The sequence below is a fragment of the Salmo salar genome, chromosome ssa17, assembly GCF_905237065.1.
Source record: "Salmo salar chromosome ssa17, Ssal_v3.1, whole genome shotgun sequence".
Lineage (NCBI taxonomy): Eukaryota > Metazoa > Chordata > Actinopteri > Salmoniformes > Salmonidae > Salmo > Salmo salar.
The window spans coordinates 44,801,635-44,823,906 of NC_059458.1; the positions used below are offsets into that span (position 1 = coordinate 44,801,635).

The 22,272-nt window shown below is 53.1% G+C and overlaps 1 pseudogene; it reads left to right on the top strand.

The window, feature by feature from the left end:
* Nucleotides 1–3,027: 3,027 nt before the first annotated feature.
* LOC123728080 (glypican-5-like) overlaps nt 3,028–22,272 on the top strand; it is a 274,957-nt pseudogene continuing 255,712 nt past the window's right edge.

The following is a 22,272-nucleotide window of genomic DNA, read 5'->3' on the forward strand; positions in this document are numbered from 1 at the left end:
TTTACTTCCACGTGGCAGTCACCTATCTGGCGGGTTTTATTCCACGTGGCAGGTCACCTATCTGGCAGGTTTTTACTGTCACGTAGCAGTCACCTATCTGGCAGGTTTTACCGCCCACGTGGCAGTCACCTATCTGGCAGGTTTTACCGCCACGTGGCAGTCACCTATCTGGCAGGTTTTACTCACGTGGCAGTCACCTATCTGGCAGGTTTTACTTCCCACGTGGCAGTCACCTTCTGGAGGTTTTACTTCCACGTGGCAGTCACCTATCTGGCAGGTTTTACTGCCACGTAGCAGTCACCTATCTGGCAGGTTTTACTGCCACGTGGCAGTCACCTCTCTGGCAGGTTTTACTTCCACGTGGCAGTCACCTATCTTGGCAGGGTTTTTACCGCCACGTGGCAGTCACCCTCTGGCAGGTTTTACCGCCACGTGGCAGTCACCTCTCTGGCAGGTTTTACCGCCACGTGGCAGTCACCTCTCTGGCAGGTTTTACCGCCACGTGGCAGTCACCTATCTGGCAGGTTTTACCGCCACGTGGCAGTCACTCTCTCTGGCAGGTTTTTACCCCACGTGACAGTCACCTATCTGGCAGGTTTTACCGCCACGTGGCAGTCACCTATCTGGCAGGTTTTACCGCCACGTGGCAGTCACCTATCTGGCGGGTTTTATCACGTGGCGGTCACCTATCTGGCAGGTTTTACCGCCACGTGGCAGTCACCTATCTGGCAGGTTTTACCGCCACGTGGCAGTCACCTATCTGGCAGGTTTTACCGCCACGTGGCAGTCACCTATCTGGCAGGTTTATTGCCACGTGGCAGTCACCTATCTGGCAGGTTTTTACCGCCACGGGCAGTCACCTATCTGGCAGGTTTTTACCGCCACGTGGCAGTCACCTCTGGCAGGTTTTACCGCCACGTGCAGTCACCTCTCTGGCAGGTTTTACCGCCACGTGGCAGTCACCTCTCTGGGGTTTCACCGCCACGTGGCAGTCACCTCTCTGGCAGGTTTTACCGCCACGTGGCAGTCACCTCTCTGGGGGTTTTACCGCCACGTGACAGTCACCTATCTGGCAGGTTTTACCGCCACGTGGCAGTCACCTATCTGGCAGGTTTCTTGCCACGTGGAGTCACCTATCTGGCAGGTTTTACCGCCACGTGGCAGTCACCTATCTGGCAGGGTTTTACCACGTGTGCAGTCACCTCTCTGGCAGGTTTTACCGCCACGTGGCAGTCACCTCTCTGGCGGGTTTTACCGCCACGTGGCAGTCACCTATCTGGCGGGTTTTACCGCCACGTGGCGGTCACCTCTCTGGCAGGTTTTACCGCCACGTAGCAGTCACCTATCTGGCGGTTTTACTTCGCAGTCACCTATCTTGGCAGGTTTTACTTCCACGTGGCAGTCACCTATCTGGCAGGTTTTACTTCCACGTGGCAGTCACCTATCTGGCAGGTTTTACTGCCACGTGGCAGTCACCTATCTGGCAGGTTTTACTGCCACGTGGCAGTCACCTCTCTGGCAGGTTTTACTTCCACGTGGCAGTCACCTATCTGGCAGTTTTACCGCCACGTGGCAGTCACCTCTCTGGCGGTTTTACCGCCACGTGGCAGGTCACCTCTCTGGCAGGTTTTACCGCCGCACGTGGCAGTCACCTCTCTGGCAGGTTTTACCGCCACGTGGCAGTCACCTATCTGGCGGGTTTTTACCGCCACGTGGCAGTCACCTCTCTGGCAGGTTTTACCGCTTGTCACCTATCTGGCAGGTTTTACCCGCCACGTGGCAGTCACCTATCTGGCAGAGTTTTAGTGCGTGGCAGTCACCTATCTGGCGGGTTTTACCGCCACGTGGCAGTCACCTATCTGGCGGGTTTTACCACCACGTGGCAGTCACCTATCTGGCGGGTTTTACCGCCACGATGGCAGTCACCTATCTGCGGTTTTACCGCCACGTGGAAGTCACCTATCTGGCAGGTTTATTGCCACGTGGCAGTCACCTATCTGGCAGGTTTTACCGCCACGGGCAGTCACCTATCTGGCAGGTTTTACCGCCACGTAGCAGTCACCTCTCTGGCAGGTTTTACCGCCACGTGGCAGTCACCTCTCTGGCAGGTTTTCGCCACGTGGCAGTCACCTCTCTGGCAGGTTTTACCGCCACGTGGCAGTCACCTCTCTGGCAGGTTTTACCCGCCACGTGGCAGTCACCTCTCTGGCAGGTTTTTACCGCCACGTGACAGTCACCTATCTGGCAGGTTTTACCGCCACGTGGCAGTCACCTATCTGGCAGGTTTATTGCCACGTGGGAGTCACCTATCTGGCAGGTTTTACCGCCGTGGCAGTCACCTATCTGCAGGTTTTACCGCCACGTGGCAGTCACCTCTCTGGCAGGTTTTACCGCCACGTGTGCTCACCTCTCTGGCAGGTTTTACCGCCACGTGGCAGTCACCTATCTGGCAGGTTTTACCGCTCACGTGGCAGTCACCTCTCTGGCAGGTTTTACCGCCACGTGGCAGTCACCTGTCTGGCAGGTTTTACCGCCACGTGGCAGTCACCTCTCTGGCAGGTTTTACCGCCACGTGGCAGTCACCTATCTGGCAGGTTTTACTGCCATGTTGCAGTCACCTATCTGGCAGGTTTTACTGCCACGTGGAAGTCACCTATCTGGCAGGTTTTATGCCACGTGGCGGTCACCTATCTGGCAGGTTTTACTGCCGCGTAGCAGTCACCTATCTGGCAGGTTTTACTGCCATGTTGCAGTCACCTATCTGGCGGTTTTACTGCCACGTGGCAGTCACCTATCTGGCAGGTTTTACCGCCACGTGGCAGTCACCTATCTGGCAGGTTTTACCGCCACGTGGCAGTCACCTATCTGGCGGGTTTTACCGCCATCGTGGCGGTCACCTATCTGGCGGGTTTTACTGCCATGTCGCAGTCACCTATCTGGCGGGTTTTACTGCCCGCGTGGCGGTCACCTATCTGGCAGGTTTTACTGCCACGTGGCAGTCACCTATCTGGCAGGTTTTACGCTGCCATGTCGCAGTCACCTATCTGGCAGGTTTTACTACCCCGTGGCAGTCACCTATCTGGCAGGTTTTACTGGCAGTAATCGTCCCACTGGGTTAGGGGAAAATCATTAGTGAATGACTCATTTGTGAATGTCGTTCATCTCTAGCTCCTCTCCCTGCGTATGTCAGCGGTGAATCCACCTGATGATGAAAACGGCATCTCTCGTCATCTTAAAGCATAGTACTATCTGGCTGAGCAATGGCGCTTTGTTTATCATCCATTCTGAGTGGATGAGTATGGCTAATGTTCCAGAACCCTCTCTCTAAGATCACAATGGAAGACCTAATGTTCCAGAACCCTCTCTCTCTATGATCACAATGGAAGACCTAATGTTCCAGAACCCTCTCTCTCTATGATCACAATGGAAGACCTAATGTTCCAGAACCCTCTCTCTCTCTATGATCACAATGGAAGACCTAATGTTCCCAGAACCCTCTCTCTCTATGATCACAATGGAAGACCTAATGTTCCCAGAACCCTCTCTCTCTCTCTATGATCACAATGGAAGACCTAATGTTCCAGAACCCTCTCTCTCTCTCTCTCTATGATCACAATGGAAGACCTAATGTTCCAGAACCCTCTCTCTCTCTCTATGATCACAATGGAAGACCTAATGTTCCAGAACCTCTCTCTCTATGATCACAATGGAAGACCTGATGTTCCAGAACCCCCTCTCTCTCTATGATCACAATGGAAGACCTAATGTTCCAGGGAACCCCCTCTCTCTCTATGATCACAATGGAAGACCTAATGTTCCAGAACCCCCTCTCTATGATCACAATGTGAAGACCCAATGTTCCAGGAACCCCTCTCTCTCTATGATCACAATGGAAGACCTAATGTTCCAGAACCCTCTCTCTCTCTCTCTCTATGATCACAATGGAAGACCTAATGTTCCAGAATCCCTCTCTCTCTCTCTCTCTATGATCACAATGGAAGACCTAATGTTCCAGAACCCTCTCTCTCTCTATGATCACAATGGAAGACCCTAATGTTCCAGAACCCTCTCTCTCTCTATGACTTCCCAATGGAAGACCTGTTCATGTAATGTGGCATAACAACGGAGTAACAGTAATTTATTCCCCTCCAGGTTCGGACCTCAGGTGTGCCGTCCAGGAACCCGACATGCTGTACTAAGAAGATGGAGGACAGGTACCAGGTGGCGGCCCAACGGGATGTTCAGAACCTCCTCCAGACCTCCTCCGCCAGCCTCAAGTTCCTCATCTCCAGGAACGTAGCAGCCTTCCAAGGTGAGTGGAGGGAGGGATGGGGGGAGACGGGGAGACGGGGTGGAGGAGGGATAGGGGAAGACAGGGAGACGGGGGTGGGAGGTGCAGAATTTAGGCACTTTTGTCTGCCTGGGGCCCACAGCAAACAGAGCCTGGTCTGTCCTCCCCCTCCCCCTCCTCTCACTCTGATCTGGAGATTAGGCTCAGTGACTAGACTGGTTCAGTGGCTCAAATGACTAGACTGGTTCAGTTGGCTCAGTGACTAGACTGGTTCAGTGGCTGTCTTGGTTCAGTGGCTAGTCTGGTTCAGTGACTAGTCTGGTTCAGTGACTCAGTGACTAGACTGGTTCAGTGGCTCAGTGACTAGACTGGTTCAGTGGCTCAGTGACTAGACTGGTTCAGTGGCTCAGTGACTAGACTGGTTCAGTTGGCTAGTCTGACTTCGTGACTAGTCTGGTTCCCAAGTGACTCAGTGACTAGACTGGTTCAGTGGCTCAGTGACTAGACTGGTTCAGTGGCTCAGTGACTAGACTGGTTCAGTGGCTCGGTGACTAGACTGGTTCAGTGGCTAGTCTGGTTCAGTGTGGCGGGTCTGGTTCAGTGACTAGTCTGGTTCTAAGTGACTCAGTGACTAGACTTGGTTGAGTGGCTCAGTGACTAGACTGGTTCAGTGGCTAGTCTGGTTCAGTGGCTGTCTGGTTCAGTGACTAGTCTGGTTCGGTGACTCGGTGACTAGAGACTGGTTCAGTGCTCAGTGACTAGACTGGTTCAGTGGCTCAGTGACTAGGACTGGTTCCGGTGGCTCAGTGACTGAACTGGTTCAGTGGCTAGTCTGGTTCAGTGACTAGTCTGGTTCAGTGACTCAGTGACTAGACTGGTTCAGTGGCTCAGTGACTAGACTGGTTCAGTGGCTCAGTGACTAGACTGGTTCAGTGGCTAGTCTGGTTCAGTGGCTAGTCTGGTTCGTGACTAGTCTGGTTCAGTGACTCAGTCGACGACTGGTTCAGTGGCTCAGTGACTAGAACTGGTTCAGTGGCTCAGTGACTAGACTGGTTCAGTGGCTAGTCTGGTTCAGTGGCTAGTCTGGTTCAATGACTAGTCTGGTTCAGTGACTAGTCTGGTTCAGTGACGTCAGTGACTAGACTGGTTCAGTGGCTCGGCTAGATTTGCACTGGTTCAGTGGCTCAGTGGCTAGACTGGATCAGTGGCTAGACTGGTTCAGTGACTAGTCTGGTTCAGTGACTAGTCTGGTTCAGTGGCTCAGTGGCTAGTCTGGTTCAGTGACTAGTCTGGTTCAGTGACTAGTCTGGTTCAGTGACTAGTCTGGCTCAGTGACTAGTCTGGTTCAGTGACTAGTCTGGTTCAGTGACTAGTCTGGTTCAGTGGCTAGTCTGGTTCAGTGACTAGTCTGGTTCAGTGACTAGTCTGGTTCAGTGGCTAGTCTGGTTCAGTGACTAGTCTGGTTCAGTGACTAGTGTTGGTTGATGTGATCAGTGGTCCGGGATCAGTGACTAGTCTGGTTCAGTGACTAGTCTGGTTCAGTGGCTCAGTGGCTAGTCTGGCTCAGTACAGTCTGGTTCAGTGGCTAGTTCGGGTTCAGTGACTAGTCTGATTCAGTGACTAAGGTCTGGTTCAGACGCCAGCTCAAAGCGTCTGTCTGGGACGTGGAGACGCCATCTGGGACGTGGAGACGTCTGGGACTGGAGAGCATCTGAGACGAGACGTAAGGTCAGTTACTGTCTGGGACTGGAGACACCATCTGAGACGTGGAGACGCCAGGTCAGTTACTGTCTGGGACGTGGAGACGATCTGGGACGTGGAGACGCCAGGTCTGTTACTGTCTGGGACGTGGAGAGCATCATCCTGGGACGTGGAGACGCTATCTGGGACTCCAGTGGAGACGTATCTGGGACGTTGAGACGCCAGGTCTGTTTTGTCTGGGACGTGGAGACGCCTATCTGAGACAGGGGAGACGCATGGGTCAGGTTACTGTCTTGGGACGTTGGAGACGCCATCTGGGACGTGGAGACGCCAGGTCTGTTACTTACAGGACGGGAGACTTGCCATCTGGGACGTGGAGACGCATGTCTGGGACGGGAGACGTCATCTGGGACGTGGAGACGCCCAGGTGTTTACTGTCACGGGTCGTGGAGACGCCATCTGAGACGTGGAGAACGCCAGGTCAGTTACTGGTTCGGGGGACAGTGGAGACGCCGCATCTGGGACTGGAGACGTCAGGTCTGTTACTGTCTGGGACGCGAGGAGACGTATCTGGGACGTGGAGAAGCCATCTGGGACGGGGAGACGCATGGGTCTGGTTTTGTCTGGGGAAGACGCCATCTGGGACGTGGAGACGCATCTGGGACGTGGAGACGCACAGGTCTGTTACTGTCTGGGACGTGGAGACGCCATCACGACGTGGAGACTGATCTGGGACGTGGAGACCATCTGGGACTGGGAGACACCTAGGTCGGGAGTCATGAGGACAGGTCGGGTGTCCGGAACCTTACAGCTGTTTGTTCTACCAAAGAAATGGTGGACAGAGAGAGAGAGAGACAGAGAGAGAGGACAGACAGAGAACATAGTCAGTCACCTCCTTTTAAGGTAATTGGTCCAGTCTATTCTCCTGTCTCTGTTCCCTGTATACCCATGTCTCGTCGTCCTCCCCACCTCTCCCCACCCCCGATTTGTAAAGCGGCTCCCTGTCAGTGTTCATGTCGTTGCAGCCCAGCGGGATCCCGGGATAAGCATAGTTGCCATGGTCCCACAGGACAAACCCCGGAGAGGAATAGAGTACTTCCAGTGACCCACTCAGCAGGCGCCCGGCCTGGGCATTGTCCTGGGCAGCCTGGGTATTGTCCTGGAGACGTGGAGGACTTTCTATCTGGAGATCAGGAGGAGATTTGATTCTGTAGGAGGAGAGACGGGTTAATGAAGACCAGCTGTCTCTCAGGGGGAGACTGATTCTGTAGTAGGAGAGACAGGTTAATGAAGACCAGCCTGTCTCTCAGGAGGAGACTGATTCTGTAGGGGAGGAGAGACGGGGTTATGAAGTTCCAGCTGTCTCAGGAGGAGACTGATTCTGTAGGAGGAGAGACGGGTTAATGAAGACCAGCTGTCTCTCAGGGGGAGACTGATTCTGTAGTAGGAGAGACAGGTTAATGAAGACCAGCTGTGTCTCAGGAGGAGACTGATTCTGTAGTAGGAGAGACAGGTTAATGAAGACCAGCCCCTCAGCGGAGACTAATTCTGTAGTAGGAGACAGGTTATTAAGACCAGCCCCTCAGGGGGAGACTGATTCTGTAGTAGGAGAGACAGGTTAATGAAGACCAGCTGTCTCTCAGGAGGAGACTGATTCTGTAGTAGGAGAGACAGGTTAATGAAGATTCCAGCTGTCTCTCAGGAGGAGACTGATTCTGTAGTAGGAGAGACAGGTTAATGAAGACCAGTGTCTCTCAGGAGGAGACTGATTCTGTAGTAGGAGAGACAGGTTAATGAAGACCAGCTGTCTCTCAGGGGGAGACTGATTCTGAGGAGGAGAGACGGGGTTAATGAAGACCAGCTGTCTCAGGGGAGGAACTGATTCTGTAGTAGGAGAGACAGGTTAATTAAGACCAGCCCCTCAGGGGGAGACTGATTCTGTAGTAGGAGAGACAGGTTTAACGAAGACCAGCTGTCTCTCAGGAGGAGACTGATTCTGTAGTAGGGAGAGAAGCAGGTGTAATGAAGACCAGCTGTCTCTCAGGGGAGACGATTCTGTAGTAGGGAGAGACAGGTTAATGAAGACCCAGCCCTCAGGGGGAGACTGATTCTGTAGTAGGAGAGACAGGTTAATGAAGACCAGCTGTCTCTCAGGAGGAGACTGATTCTGTAGTAGGGAGAGACAGGTTAATGAAGACCAGCTGTCTCTCAGGGGGAGACTGATTCTGCTAGTAGGGAGAGACAGGAACGAAGACCAGCTGTCTCTCAGGGGGAGACCTGATTCTGTAGTAGGAGAGACAGGTTAGATGAAGACCAAAGCGCTTAACAGAAAATATGGTGGAATTTTTGTCATTTGACTGGGAAATGACATCAAAGTGGATGTCAGGTTCAGACTCAGTGGAGTATGGGAAATGATCTGGGAGACAGGAGAGGGACAGGGGTGAGAGTCAGAGGAGAGAGAGGGACAAAGGGAGAGTGGGACAGAGGGGGACAGGAGGGACAGAGGGAAAGAAAGAGAGGACAGAGAGAGGGACAGAGGACAGAGAGGGAGATTGGTGGTGAGTCAGACTAGTGAGGTTAGGAGGATGTAACAGGTTTTGAAGCACCAGTGAACTGTTTTAGAGGTTGGTAAGGATTGGTCCGTTCAACTTTAGTCCACCAATAGAAAGGGCCCTTCTAAATCAGGTTATTGTTATCCATAAGATAACAGTTACATTGACAATCAAGTCCTTTGATATTTGGGGTTTTGTAAAAGCCTTTATGTGTAAAGAAAGCTCTGAGTAACGTTTTCTAGTCAGTTTTATTTGTTGATTGCGGATGTGGGAGTCTCAATTTCTTTCTCCCCTCTGTCTCTCTCTCTCTCTCTCTGTCTCTCTCTCTCTCTCTCTCTCTCTCTGTCTCTCTCTCTCTCTCTCTCTCTGTCTCTCTCTCTGTCTCTCTCTGTCTCTCTCTCTCTCCTGTCTCTCTCTCTGTCTCTCTGTCTCTCTCTCTCTCTATCTCTCTCTCTGTCTCTCTCTCTGTCTCTCTCTCTCTCTCTGTCTCTCTCTCTCTCTCTCTCTCTCTCTCTCTGTCTCTCTCTCTCTCTCTCTCTCTCTGTGTCTCTCTATCTCTCTCTCTCTCTCTCTCTCTGTCTCCCTCTCTCTCTCTCTCTCTCTCTCTGTCTCTGTCTCTCTGTCTCTGTCTCTCTCTCTCTGTCTCTGTCTCTCTGTCTGTCTCTGTTCTCTCTCTCTCGTACATAAAAAAAAGGGACCATTAGTTTCCTCCTCTGTTTAACTTGAACTGTACTTCCTGTGACTGTACTTCCTGTGGTAGTAATGAACGGTGTTAAATTAGAGTCAGGGCGGTGATGGTCACCACGGTAGCAGGGAGGAACAATATAATTCCTCTTCCTCAGGCCTGTCACTGCATCTGCGTTGAGAGGGTCTCCTGACAGGGGAATAGAGTTAGAAACTCCTTGAGGACTCTCCGTAGCTCAGGAGGGACTAAAGGATCAATCCACTGTCATTAATTGACCATCCCTGGCTCCTCTCCTCATGAGTCGTCTGTCCCCGCAGAACGCTGTGGACGGCTGAGTCCACGACTGTTACTGTCTCTGTTGCAGTCAACACAAACCATTTTGTCCCTTCATATAGACTGAACCAGTCGTTCACAGGCTTCATGTAGACTGAACCAGTCGTTCACAGGCTTCATCGTAGACTGAACCAGTCGTTCACAGGCTTCATGTAGACTGAACCAGTTCGTTCACAGGCTTCAGTGCCAGACTGAACCAGTCGTTCATAGGCTTCGATGTAGACTGAACCAGTCGTTCACAGGCTTCATAGACTGAACCAGTGGTTCACAGGCTTCATATAGACTGAACCCGGCTTCTGTAGACTGAACCAGTCGATTCAAGATCGAAAAGAACAGGCTTCATGTAGACTGAACCAGGTCGTTCACAGGCTTCATGTAGACTGAACCAGTCGTTCACAGGCTTCATGTAGACTGAACCAGTCGGTTTACAGGCTTCATAGTAGACTGAACCAGTGTTAAGGCTTCATGTAGACTGAACCAGTCGTTCACAGGCTTCGCCTTGTAGACTGAACCAGTCGTTCACAGGCTTCATATAGACCGAACCAGGCTTCAGTAAGACTGAACCCAGTCGTTCAGTTAGATGAACAGGCTTCGCATATAGACTGAACCAGAGGCTCCATGTAGACTGAACCAGTCGATTCACAGGCTTCATGTAGACTGAACCAGTCGTTCACAGGCTTCCATGTAGACTGAACCAGTCGTTCACAGGCTTCGCATATAGACTGAACCGAGGCTTCATGTAGACTGAACCAGTCGTTTCACAGGCTTCAGTAGCCGGACTGAACCAGTTCTGTTCACAGGCTTCATGTAGACTGAACCAGTCGTTTCACAGGCTTCATGTTAGACTGAACCAGTGGTTTACAGGCTTCATATAGACACCCAGCTTGCTCTCCCTCACACAGCCTCTGCCTCTCCTCCCTCACACAGTCTCTCTCTGCCTCCCAGCCTCTCTCTCCGCTCCTCCCTCCCAATTCTCTCTGGCCTCCCAGCCTCTCTGGCCTCCCAGCCTCTCTGCCTCCGTGCTCCTCACACAGCCTCTACTGGCCTCCCGCCCCCCCCCCCCACACCAGCCTCTCTGGCCTCCCTCCGCCCCAACAGCCTCTCTGGCCCCTCTCGAACCTCCCAGCTTCTCCCCTGCCTCTTCCCTCACACAGCCTCTCTGACCTCCCAGCCTCTCCCTGGCCTCCCAGCGCCTCCCTCACACAGCTCTCTGGCCTCCCAGCCTCTCTGGCCTCCCAGCCTCTCTGGCGCCTCCCTCTCTCTGGCCTCCTCTCTTGCCTCCCAGCCTCTCCGCCCCCAGCCTCTCTGACCTCCCAGCCTCTCTGGCCTCCCAGCCTCTCTGCTCTCCTCCCTCCACACAGTCCCCCGGCCTCTCTGGCCTCCCAGCCTCCTGACCTCCCAGCCGGCCTCCCTCACACACAGAGCTGCTTTCAGAAGTCATGAAAAGGTCCTTATGGTCCGTTTTCATTTGACTCTGGCTCTTAAACTGAGGGGTTGTTGAGTTGTTATTGCTGCTTCTGGTTCTACCAGTCGGCAGTGGAGCTGAGCAATCACACTTACCGTGTGTGTGTGTGTGTGTGTGTGTGTGTGTGTGTGTGTGTGTGTGCGCGTGTGTGTGTGTGTGTGTGTGTGTGTGTGTGCGTGTGTGTGTGTGTGTGTGTGTGTGCGTGCAGTGCGTGCGTGCGTGCGTGCGTGCGTGCTGTGCGGTGCGTGCGTGTGTACCTACTTATACACACACTTCCGGAGATTACCTAGGTTTGTGTAGGACCACTTTGTTGCTCCTCTCTCCGCCCATGTTTTCCCTGACCAGAGTAGTACAGTGTTCCTCTCCTCTCCTCTCCTCTCCTCCTCTCTCTCTCTCCTCTCCTCTCCTCTCCTCCTCTCCTCTCCTCTCTCCTCTCCTCTCCTCTCTCTCCTCTCCTCTCCCCTGCTCTCCTCTCCTCTCCCCTCCTCTCCCTCTCCCTCTCTCCTCTCCTCTCCTCTCCTCTCCTCTCCTCTCCTCTCTCTCCTCTCCCTCTCTCTCCTCTCCTCTCCTCCTCCTCTCCCTGCTCTCCTCTCCCTCCTCTCCCTCTCCCTGCTCTCCTCTCCTGCTCTCCTCTCCTCTCTCTCTTTGGAGTTCAGAAGAGAGGCCTAAAGCAAATATAGATTTGTAAACCCCAGGAGAGGTGGGGAAGGGTGAGAGTGATGGAGGCAGAGACGGGGAAAGAAGATAGAGATAATAGCCCTTTTCCATGACCTCGAAGTAGGGTTAAGGTAGGGTAGTAGGTTAGCAGGTTAGGTTAGTAGGCGTTAGGTTAGGTAGCAGGTCTGTGTGTGGGTTAGTAGGTGTTGAAGTTAGTAGGTTGGCAGGTTAGGTTATAGGGTTAGTAGGTCTGTTAGGGGTTAGTAGGTCTGTTAGTAGGTTAGGTTAGTAGGTTGGTGGGTTGGGTAGGGGTTGAGGCTAGTAGGTTAGGGAGAGGTGCTAGGTTAGTAGGTTAGGCTAGTAGGTGGTAGTAGGTTAGGTTAGCAGGGGTAGGCTAGCAGGGGTTAGCAGGTTAAAGAGGTGTTGTGGAGTAGGTTAGCAGGTTCCGGTTAGGTTAGTAGGTTAGGTTAGGTGGGGCTAGCAGGTAGTTAGTAGGTTGGTTAGGTTAGTAGGTTAGTAGGTCTGGTTAGCCATCTCTGCTCCCTCTGCTTCTCTCTGTGTCTCTCTCTGTCTCTCTCTGCCCCCCTCTCTCTGGTTCGTGGTTCTGTCTCTCTCTGTTTGCTGTCTGTCTGTCTGTCTGTCTGTCTGTCTGTCTGTCTGTCTGTCTGTCTGTCTGTCTGTCTGTCTGTGTGTGTTGGTTCTGGTTCTGGTTCTCTTGCTTCTAGCTCCCTCCACTTTCTAGATGTGTTAGCATTGAACCAGCAAAGTAGTGCACTACTTCTTAGACCAGGTCAAACCATTCCCATATAGTAATTAGACAGGGCCCTATAGAACCTCATCCCCTATATAGTGCACTACTTAGACCAGGCCCCATATAGAACCCTATTCTCAATATAGTGCACTACTTACACCAGTTTATAGGAACCCTATCCTCCCTACATAGTGCACTACTTTGTGACCAGGGTCTCTATAGAACCCTATCCTCAATATAGACTACTTTGTGACCAGGGCCCTATAGAACCCTATTCCCTATATATAATGCACTACTTTAGACCAGGGCCCCATAGAACCCTATTCCCTATATATAGTGCATTACTTTTGTGACCAGAGCCCTATAGAACCCTATTCTCTATATATAGTGCACTACTTTAGACCAGGGTTTATAGAACCCTATCCCCCCATATAGTGCAATTACTTTGTGACCAGGGTTCTATAGAACCTCATACTCTATATAGTGCACTACTTTAGAATTAGGGCCCTATAGAACCCTATTCCCTATATATAGTGCAGACTACTTTAGACCAGAGCCCTATAGAACCCTATTCTCTCTATATAGTGCACTACTTTAGACCAGTTATAGAACCCTATCCCCTATATAGTGCACTTCATTTTTAGACCAGGGCCCTATAGAACCCTATTCCCTATATAGTAAATTACTTTGCACCAGATCTCTTACAGAACCCTATTCTATAATGAACTATCAGAATTAGGGCCTATAGAACCCTAATCTCTTATATAGTGCACTACTAGACAGGGGTCTGCAGAACCCTCATCCCCCATATAGTGCACTACTTTAGACCAGGGCCCTATAGAAACCCTCATCCCCAATATAGTGCACTACTTTGTGACCACAGGGCCCTATAGAACCCATCCCCTATGGGGTCCTTGTCTGTCACAGCCAGATTTCTTCAGTTTATCTGTGAATAAATCAACTGAAACTCGGGGTTACTCTGTCCAGGCTGCAGTTCATGTTTAGCACGGCACAACCAGGGGATTCCCTGGGTAAGCTTAGGAGCAGGGGATTTGGGTAAGTTTAGAGCAGGGACCTGGAAGTTGAGTTTATGAGGGGACTGGGTTAGTTGAGGAGGAGGGGACCTGGGTTAGCTTAGGAGGAGGGGACCGGGGGGGGGGTAGGAGGAGGGGACCTGGGTTAGTTTAGGAGGAGGAGGGGGATTCTGGGTTGCTTTAGAGGAGGAGGGGATTCTGGGTTAGTTTAAGAGGAGGAGGGACTCTAATAGTTTCTAGGAGCAGGACTCTAAGTTAGTTAGGAGGAGGGGACTCTGGGTTAGTAGGAGGAGGGGACTCCTGGGTTAGTTTAGGAGGAGGGACTCTAAGGTTAGTTTAGGAGGGGATTTGGGGGGGGTTAGGAGAGCGGGGGATTCTGGTTAGTTTAGGAGGAGGAGGGGACCTGGGTTAGTTGAGGAGGAGGAGGATTGGGTTGGGGTTTAGGGAGGAGGGGAGCTAGGAGAGGGATGGGTTAGTTTAGAGGAGGAGGGACCTGGGTTGGGTTTAGAGGAGGACTCCCAAGTTAGCTAGGAGGAGGAGGGACTCTGGGTTAGTTTAGGAGCAGGGTATTCTAAGAAGGAGGAGGAGGAGGGGACTCTGGGTTAGCTTAGGAGGAGGAGGGACTCTTGGTTAGTTTAGAGGAGGGACTCAAGAAGCTTAGGAGGAGGGACTCTGGGTTAGTTTAGAGGAGGGGACTCTGGGCTCTCTCTCTCTCTCTCTCTCTCTCTCTCTCTCTGTCTCTGTCTCTGTCTCTGTCTCTCTGTCTCTCTCTGTGTGTGTAAGGGTACCAACTATACCAAGTATGGCTGTGACCTGTCTCTCTCTGTGGCAAAGGAGCCTGGGAGCTTTATCATAGTGAATGAATGCCTGGAGCTTTAACATAGTGAATGGATGCCTGGGAGCTTTATCTTAGTGAATGAATGCCTTGGAGCTTTATCATAGTGAATGAATGCCTGGGAGCTTAACATAGTGAATGAATGCCTGGAAGCTTTATCATAGTGAATGAATGCCTGGGAGCTTTATCACCCAGTAAATGAAATGCCTGGGAGCTTTATCGCAAACCCAGATGAATGCCTGGGAGCTTGCCCCAACATAGTGAATGAATGCCTGGAGCTTTATCATGATGAATGAATGCCTAGAGAGCTTTATCATGATGAATGAATGCCACCAGGAGCTTTAACACCAGTAGATGAATGCTAGGGCTTTATCATAGTGAATGAATGCCCCATAGGAGCTTTATCATAGTGAATGAATTACTGGGAGCTTTAACATAGTGAATAAATGCCTGGGAGCTTTATCATAGTGAATGAATGCCTGAGGCTTTATCATAGTGAATGAATGCCTGGGAGCTTTATCATGATGAATGAATACACTGGGAGCTTTATCATAGTGAATGAATGCCTGGGGCTTTATCACTTGATGAATGAATGCCTGAGGAGCTTTATCGCAAGTGAATAGATGCCTGGGGGCTTTATCATAGTGAATGAATGCCTGGGAGCTTTATCATGATGAATGAATGCCTGGGGGCTTTATCATGGTGAATGAATGCCTGGGAGCTTTATCATAGTAAATGAATGCCTAGGAGCTTTATACATAGTAAATGAATGTATGGGAGCTTTATCATAGTGAATGAATGCCTGGGAGCTTTATCATAGTGAATGAATGCCTGGGAGCTTTAACATAGTGAATGAATGCCTGGGAGCTTTATCATAGTGAATGAATGCCTGGGAGCTTTATCATGGTGAATAAATGCCTGGGAGCTTTATCTGTAGTGAATGAATGCCTGGGAGCTTTATCATAGTGAATGAATGTCTGGGAGGGCTCTATCATAGTGAATGAATGCCTGGGAGCTTTAACATAGTGGACTATGAATGCCTGGGAGCTTTATCATAGTGAATGAGTGCCTGGGGAGCTTTATCATAGTGAATAGAAATGCCTGGGAGCTTTATCATAGTGAATGAATGCCTGGGAGCTTTATCATAGTGAATGAATGTGTGGGAGCTATCATACTGTGGTGAATGAATGCCTGGGAGCTTTATCATAGTGAATGAATGTCTGGGAGCTTTATCATAGTGAATGAATGCCTGGGAGCTTTAACACACTTAGTGAATGAATGCCTGGGAGCTTTATCATAGTGAATGAATGGCTGGGAGCTTTATCATAGTGAATGAATGCCTGGGAGCTTTATCATAGTGAATGGATGCCTAGGAGCTTTATCATAGTGAATGAATGCCTGGGAGCTTTATCATAGTGAATGAATGCCTGGAGCTTTAACATAGTGAATGAATGCCTGGGAGCTTTTATCATGGTGAATGAATGTCTGGGAGCTTTATCACTAGTAAGATATGAATGCCTGGGAGCTTTATCATAGTGAATGAATGCCTGGGGAGCTTTATCATAGTGAATGAATGCCTGGGAGCTTTATCATAGTGAATGAATGCCAGGGAGCTTTATCACTTGATGAATGAATGAATGCCTGGGAGCTTTATCATAGTGAATGATAAAGATGCCTGGGAGCTTTATCATAGTGAATGAATGCCTGGCAGCTTTATCTCATGATGAATGAACAGATGCCTGGGAGCTTTGCATCACTGAGTGAATGAATGCCTGGGAGCTTTATCGCCATAGCAATAAATGAATGCCTGGGAGCTTTATCATAGTAAATGAATGTATGGAGAGCTTTATCATAGTGAATGAATGCCTGGGGGCTTTTATCATAGTGAATGAATGGCCTGGGAGCTTTACATGCATAGTGAATGAATGCTGGGAAGCTTTATCATAGTGAATGAATGCCTGGGAGCTTTATCATGATGAATGAATGCCTGGGAGCTTTATCACATAGTGAATGAATGCCTAGGAGCTTTAACATAGTGAATGAATGCCTGGGGAGCTTTATCTAGTGAATGGTCTCGGGAGCTTTAACATAGTGAATGAATGCCTGGGAGCTTTATCATAGTGAATGAATGCCTGGGAGCTTTATCATAGTGAATAAATGCCTAGGAGCTTTATCATAGTGAATGAATGCTGGGAGCTTTATCATAAGTAAATGAATGTATGGGAAGCTTTACATCGTGAATGAATGCCTGGGAGCTTTAAAATAGTGAATGAATGTCTAGGAGCTTTAACATAGTGAATGAATGCCTGGGAGCTTTAACATAGTGAATGAATGCCTGGGAGCTTTAGCATAGTGAATGAATGCCTGGGAGCTTTATCATAGTGAATGAATGCCTGGAAGCTTTATCATGATGAATGAATGCCTGGGAGCTTTATCTCGCGTGAATGAATGCCTGGGAGCTTTATCATAGTGGATGAGTGCCTGGGGGCTTTATCATAGTGAATGAATGCCTGGGAGCTTTATCATAGTGAATGAATGGCCTGGGAGCTTTATCATAGTGAATGTAATGCCTGGGAGCTTTATCATAGTGAATGAATGCCTGGGAGCTTTATCTTAGTGAATGAATGCCTGGGAGCTTTATCATAGTGAATAAATGACCTGGGAGTACTAGTGAATGAATGCCTGGGAGCTTTGTCATGGTGAAAGAATGCCTGGGAGCTTTATCATAGTGACTGAATGCCTGGGAGCTTTATCATAGTGAATGAATGCCTGGGAGCTTTAACATAGTGAATGAGTGCCTGGGAGCTTATCGTAGTGATAAATGCCCAGGAGCTTTATTCTTAGTGAATGAATGCCTGGGAGTTTATCATAATGAATGAATGCTTTGGAGCTTTATCACTAGTGGATGAATGTGGGAGCTTTAACATAGTGAATGAATGTCTGGGAGCTGGGACCCCCCCGAGAAGCCCAGTCTAGTCTCACCCCTATAATCCCTATGGGTTTTCAGTAGCTTCCTCTCTCTCTCCTCTCCTCTCTCTCTCTCTCTGCCTCTCTACTCTCCTCTCTCTCTCCTCTCCTCTTTTTTTCACTCTCCTCTCCTCTCCTCTCAACTACTCCTCTCTCCCTATATATCCCCCCTATATTCCTCCCTCTCTCTCCTCCAGTCCCAGACTCTGAGATAGATGTGTGACATCCTTTAATCAGACAGATCCCTTTCTCTCCCAGCCCGGCACCCAGAGCGTCACATCCCAGTGCTGGGTGTTCCTGGGCTCCGGCGCGTCTCCTTCCAACCCCCCTCACCGGTCTCTCTCTCTAAACCGCCTGCACGTCGCCTCTCTCTCTGTCCTCAGCTCTACAGCTCAGCACCCTGCTCCCTCCTTTCACCCCTACAGCAGTCCGGCACCGTAGCCTCATGAGTGGCACATGGTGAGGGATCCTACGGTCCCAGCCTGGGTCCTGGGGAGGGAGAGACCCACTGGCAAAGTCACCAGCTGGTCCCATGTGGTTGGAAGAGAAGCCACTGGCGTCCTAGCTCGTCCCCAGACTGGGTCTGGGAGGACCCATGGCTAGAATGTAAACAGTGCAACCTGGATTTTGCAGAGGAAGACCCACTGGCCGCGTCCTAGCTTGTTACAGCTGGGTTGTAGAGGAGGGCCCACAAGCACGTCCTTGTTCGTCCCAGACTGGGTCCTGGGGAAAGGAGAGACCCACTTGACACGTCCCCTGGCTCGTCCCAGGACTGGGTCCTGGGGAGGAGGGCCACTGGCCATGCCAAACAGGTGCAGCACCGGGAAGGAGACCACCAACCACGTCCTGGCTCGTTTCAACCTGGGTCTGGGGAAGGGAAGAGACCATAACCAAGTCTGCTCGTGGACTGGTTGGCGGAGAGACACTAGCGTCCTGGCTCGTCTGACACACAGGTCTGGGAGGAGACCACTGGCGTCTGCTCTTGTCCCAGCCTGGGAGGAAGTTTTTGTGCGATCTCAAATAAATAGCAGCCTGGAAGGAGGGAGCCACTGGCTGGTCTAGCTGGGTCCCAGCCTGGGAGGACCCCTGGCCGTCCTGTCAGCCTCGTCAGCCTGGGTCGCAGGGGAGGAGCCATTAGCCACGTCCTGGCTTAAATGTTTGGGCTGCAGGAAGGAAGACCCACATGCGTCTGGTCCCAGCCTGGGCCCTGGGGAAGGAGAGACCCACTGGCCCACGGTCCTAGCTCAGTTCAGCCTGGGTCTTGGGGAAGAGGGCCACTGGCCCACGTTCTGGCTCGTCCCAGCCTGGGTCTGGGAAGGCCACTGTGGCCACGTCCTGGCTCGTCCCAGCCTGGGTTTTGCCACAGAGGAGGGCCACTGGCCGCGTGTAGCTCGTCCCACCTGGGGGAAGAAGAGGCTTCTCCTGGGTCCTTCGTCCCACCCGGGTCCTGGGGGGGAGACCCACTGGCCACGTCCTGGCACTCGTCCCAGGGTCCTGGGGAAGGAGAAACCGCTGGGCCCGCGTCCTGGCTTCGCCCCCGAAGGAAACCACTGCACGTCCTGCTCGTCCCAGCCTGGGTCAGACCACTGGCCACGTCCTAGCTCGTCCCCAGCCTGGGTCTGGGGGAGGGAGAGACTTCCCGCTGGCTCGCGTCTAGCTCGTCCCGGCGGGTCTGGGTCCTGGGAAGGAAGACCCACTGCCACGTCCTACGTTAGCCTGGGTCTGGGAAGGAGAGACCCACTGGCACGTCTGCTCGTCCCAGCGGGGAGGAGGTTCTTCCACTGCGTCTAGTGTCCCTGGGCCGGGTGAAGGAGAGGGCCACTGGCCCGCGTCTAGTTAGTCACGGCCTGGTTGGGGAAGGAGGACCCACTCCATCCTAGTCTCCAGCCTGGCTGAGGAAACCCACTGTAGCCCGCCACAGTCCCATGCCTGTCCTGAAGAAGACCCTCTGGCCACAGTCCCTCAGTCCCAGCCCTGGGGAGAGAGACCCACTGTTGCCACGTCCTAGCTCGTGCTTCAGCCTGAGCCCCTGGGGGAAAAGGGAGACCCACCAGCAGTCTGAAACAGTCCAGCCTGCAGATCTGGAGAGACCTGCGGTCTGGCTGGTCCAGCTGGGGGAGGAGGGACCTCACGCCGTCTTGTTTGGTCCAGCCTGGTCCTTGGGAAGGCCACTGTGGGTCTCAGCTCGTCCCAGCCTGGGTCTTGGGAAGAGACCACTGGCCAGTCTGGCTGGTCATGACTGGGGAAGACTTCCACTGGCCGGTATAGCTTCGTCCCAGCCTGTTGGGAAGGAGAGACCCGCTGGCCGCGTCCTGCTCGACTGGTAGTCCTGGGGAAGAGAGAACACTGTGACGTGCCTAGCTCGTCCCAGCTAGGGGAAGGAGGGACTGCTGACCCATGGCCGTCCTGGCTCGTCCCACGCCTGGCCTGGTTATGGAGAGAGACCCACTGGCCACGTCCTAGCTCGTCCCAGCCTGGGTCACACGGGAAGGAGAAACCCATGGCACGCGCTCGTCCCAATGGTCCTGAGGAAGGAGGGCCACTGTTACGTGCTGGCTGATCAGCGGAGAGGAGACGCCCACTGGCACAGTCTGTTTATTATGCAATTATAGGAAGGGAAAGATTTTTGATCTCATTTTAGTCTTGTGCAGAAGAGGACCACTGGCAGTCTAATGTCACAATATGAGTCTGAGAAATACTGTTTGTGGGCTGTTAATAGAGAAGGAAGAGACCCACACTAGCACGTCCAGACATTGGCTGGGTGGGAAGAAGACCAATGGTGGGCTGTAAATTACATTTTTAATTTTGAGAGAAGGGCCACTGGCGTGCAATGTCAGCCGCGATTACGACCACTGGTGTGTAAACAATTTTTTTAGCCCACACCAGGCCCCTGGGGAGAAGGAGAAGACACACAAACCAAGGTCTATTAATCTCCCCACAGACTACATGTGTCTGGAAGACCTATGGCCAGTGCAGCTCATTATTGTTGAAGGAGAGACCTGCTGACTGATCATAAAATAGTCCCAGCCACCAGGAAGGAGAGACCACTGGCCGTCTAGCTCGTACCAGCCTGGGAAGGAGAGAACCACTGGCCACGTGCTTGTGGGTTTAGGCTGGGTCCTGGGGAAGGAGAGACCCACTGGCCACGGCCTGGCTGCGTCCCAGCCTGGGTCCTGGGGAAGGAGAGACCCACTGGCCCACGTCCTAGCTCGTCCCAGCCTGGGTCCTGGGGGAAGGAGAGACCCACTGGCCACGTCGCGCTCGTCGCGGGAAAACCCACGCCACGTCGGCTCGTCGCAGCTGGGGGAAGGAGAGACCCACTGTTGCCACGTCGCTCGTCCCGGCCTGGGTCCTGGGGGAAGAGAGACCACACTAGCCACGTCTGGCTCGTCCCAGGCTGGGTCCCTGGGGAAGGAGAGACCCGCTGGCCACGTCCTGGCTCGTCCCCAGCCTGGGTCCTGGGGAAGGAGGGCCACTGGCCACGTCCTAGCTCGTCCCAGCTCTGTCCTGAAGAGAGACCCACTGGCAGCGTCCTAGCTTTCGTCCCAGCCTGGGTCCTGGGGAAGGAGAGACCCACTGGCCGCGCACGATGTCTGGCCAGCCTGGGTTCTGGGGAAGGAGAGACCCACTGGCCACGTCTTGGTTCGTCCAAGTCTGGCTGGTCCTGAGGGAAGGGAGAGGGTTACCCATCTGGCCACGTGCTAGCTCTCGTCCCAGGAAGGAGGGCCACTGGCCACGTCCTTCGTCCCCTGGGAGGGGAACCCGGCCACGCTAACAGGCCAGCCTGGGTTTTATGGGAAGAGGGCGCCCACTATGCGTCTAGCTTCAATCCCAGCCTGGGAGAGGACCACTAACCCACGAATGTAACAGTCCCAGCTGGGATGCCGGGGAGGGGGGACTGCATGCGTCTAGCTGGTCCCAGCCTGGGCCTGGGAAGGAAGAAACCACTGTGGCGGTCTGGCTGGTCCCAGCCTGAAGGAAGGAGAGACCCACTGGCCACGTTCTAGCTCATCCCAGCCTGGGCCCTGAGGAAGGGAGAGACGCCTTCTGGCCCACGTCCTAAGCTCATCCCAGCCTGGGTCCTGGGGGAAGGGGAGGGCCACTGGCCACGTCCTGGCTCGTCCCAGCCTGGGGGAGGGAGAGACCCACTGGCCACGTCCTAGCTCGTCCCAGCCTGGGTCCTGGGGGAAGGAGAAACCCACTGGCCACGTGCTGTGCTCGTCCCACCTGGCCGGGGGAAGGAGAGACTCCACTGGCCACGTCCTGTTCGTCCCGCCTGGGCCAGGGGAAGGGAGACCCATGGCCACGTCTAGCTCGTCCCAGCTGGGTCCTGGGGAGGAAAACCCACTGGCCACGTCCTAGAATCCCAGCCTGGGGGAAAGCCCGCTAGCTCACGGACCCGGGGGAGGAGAGACCCACTGGCCACGTCCTGGCTCGTCCCGGCCTGGGCCCTGGGGGAGGGAGAAAGCCACTGGCCACGAGAGCTCGTCCCTGGGGAAGGAACCCGCAGGCCACGTCCTAGTCGTCCCAGCTGGGGAAAATCCCACTGGCGGTGCGTCCCAGCCTGGGGAAGGAGAGACCCGCTGGCCACGTCCCCTGGTTCGTCCCAGCCTGGGTCCTGGGGAAGGAAGACCCACTGGCCACGTCCTAGTCTCGTCCCAGCCTGGGTCCTGGGGAAGGAGAGACCCACTGGCCTGTACGTACGTCCCAGGCTGGGGGGAGGAGGGCTTCCCACTGCGCCACGTCCTGGCTCGTCCCAGGGTCCTGGGAAGGAGAGACCACACTGGCCCGCATGTCTCGCTCGTCCCAGCCTGGGCCTGGGGAGGAGCAACCCACGGCCCGCCTAGCTTCGTAAAAGGCCACATAGGTGCCTACATCGTCCCAGCCTGGGTCCAAAGGGGAACCCACACAGCCACGTCCTAGCTGCGTCCCAGCCCGGGTCCTGGGGGGAGAGACCCACTGGCCGCGTCCTGGCTTCATCCCAGACTGGGTCCTGGGGGA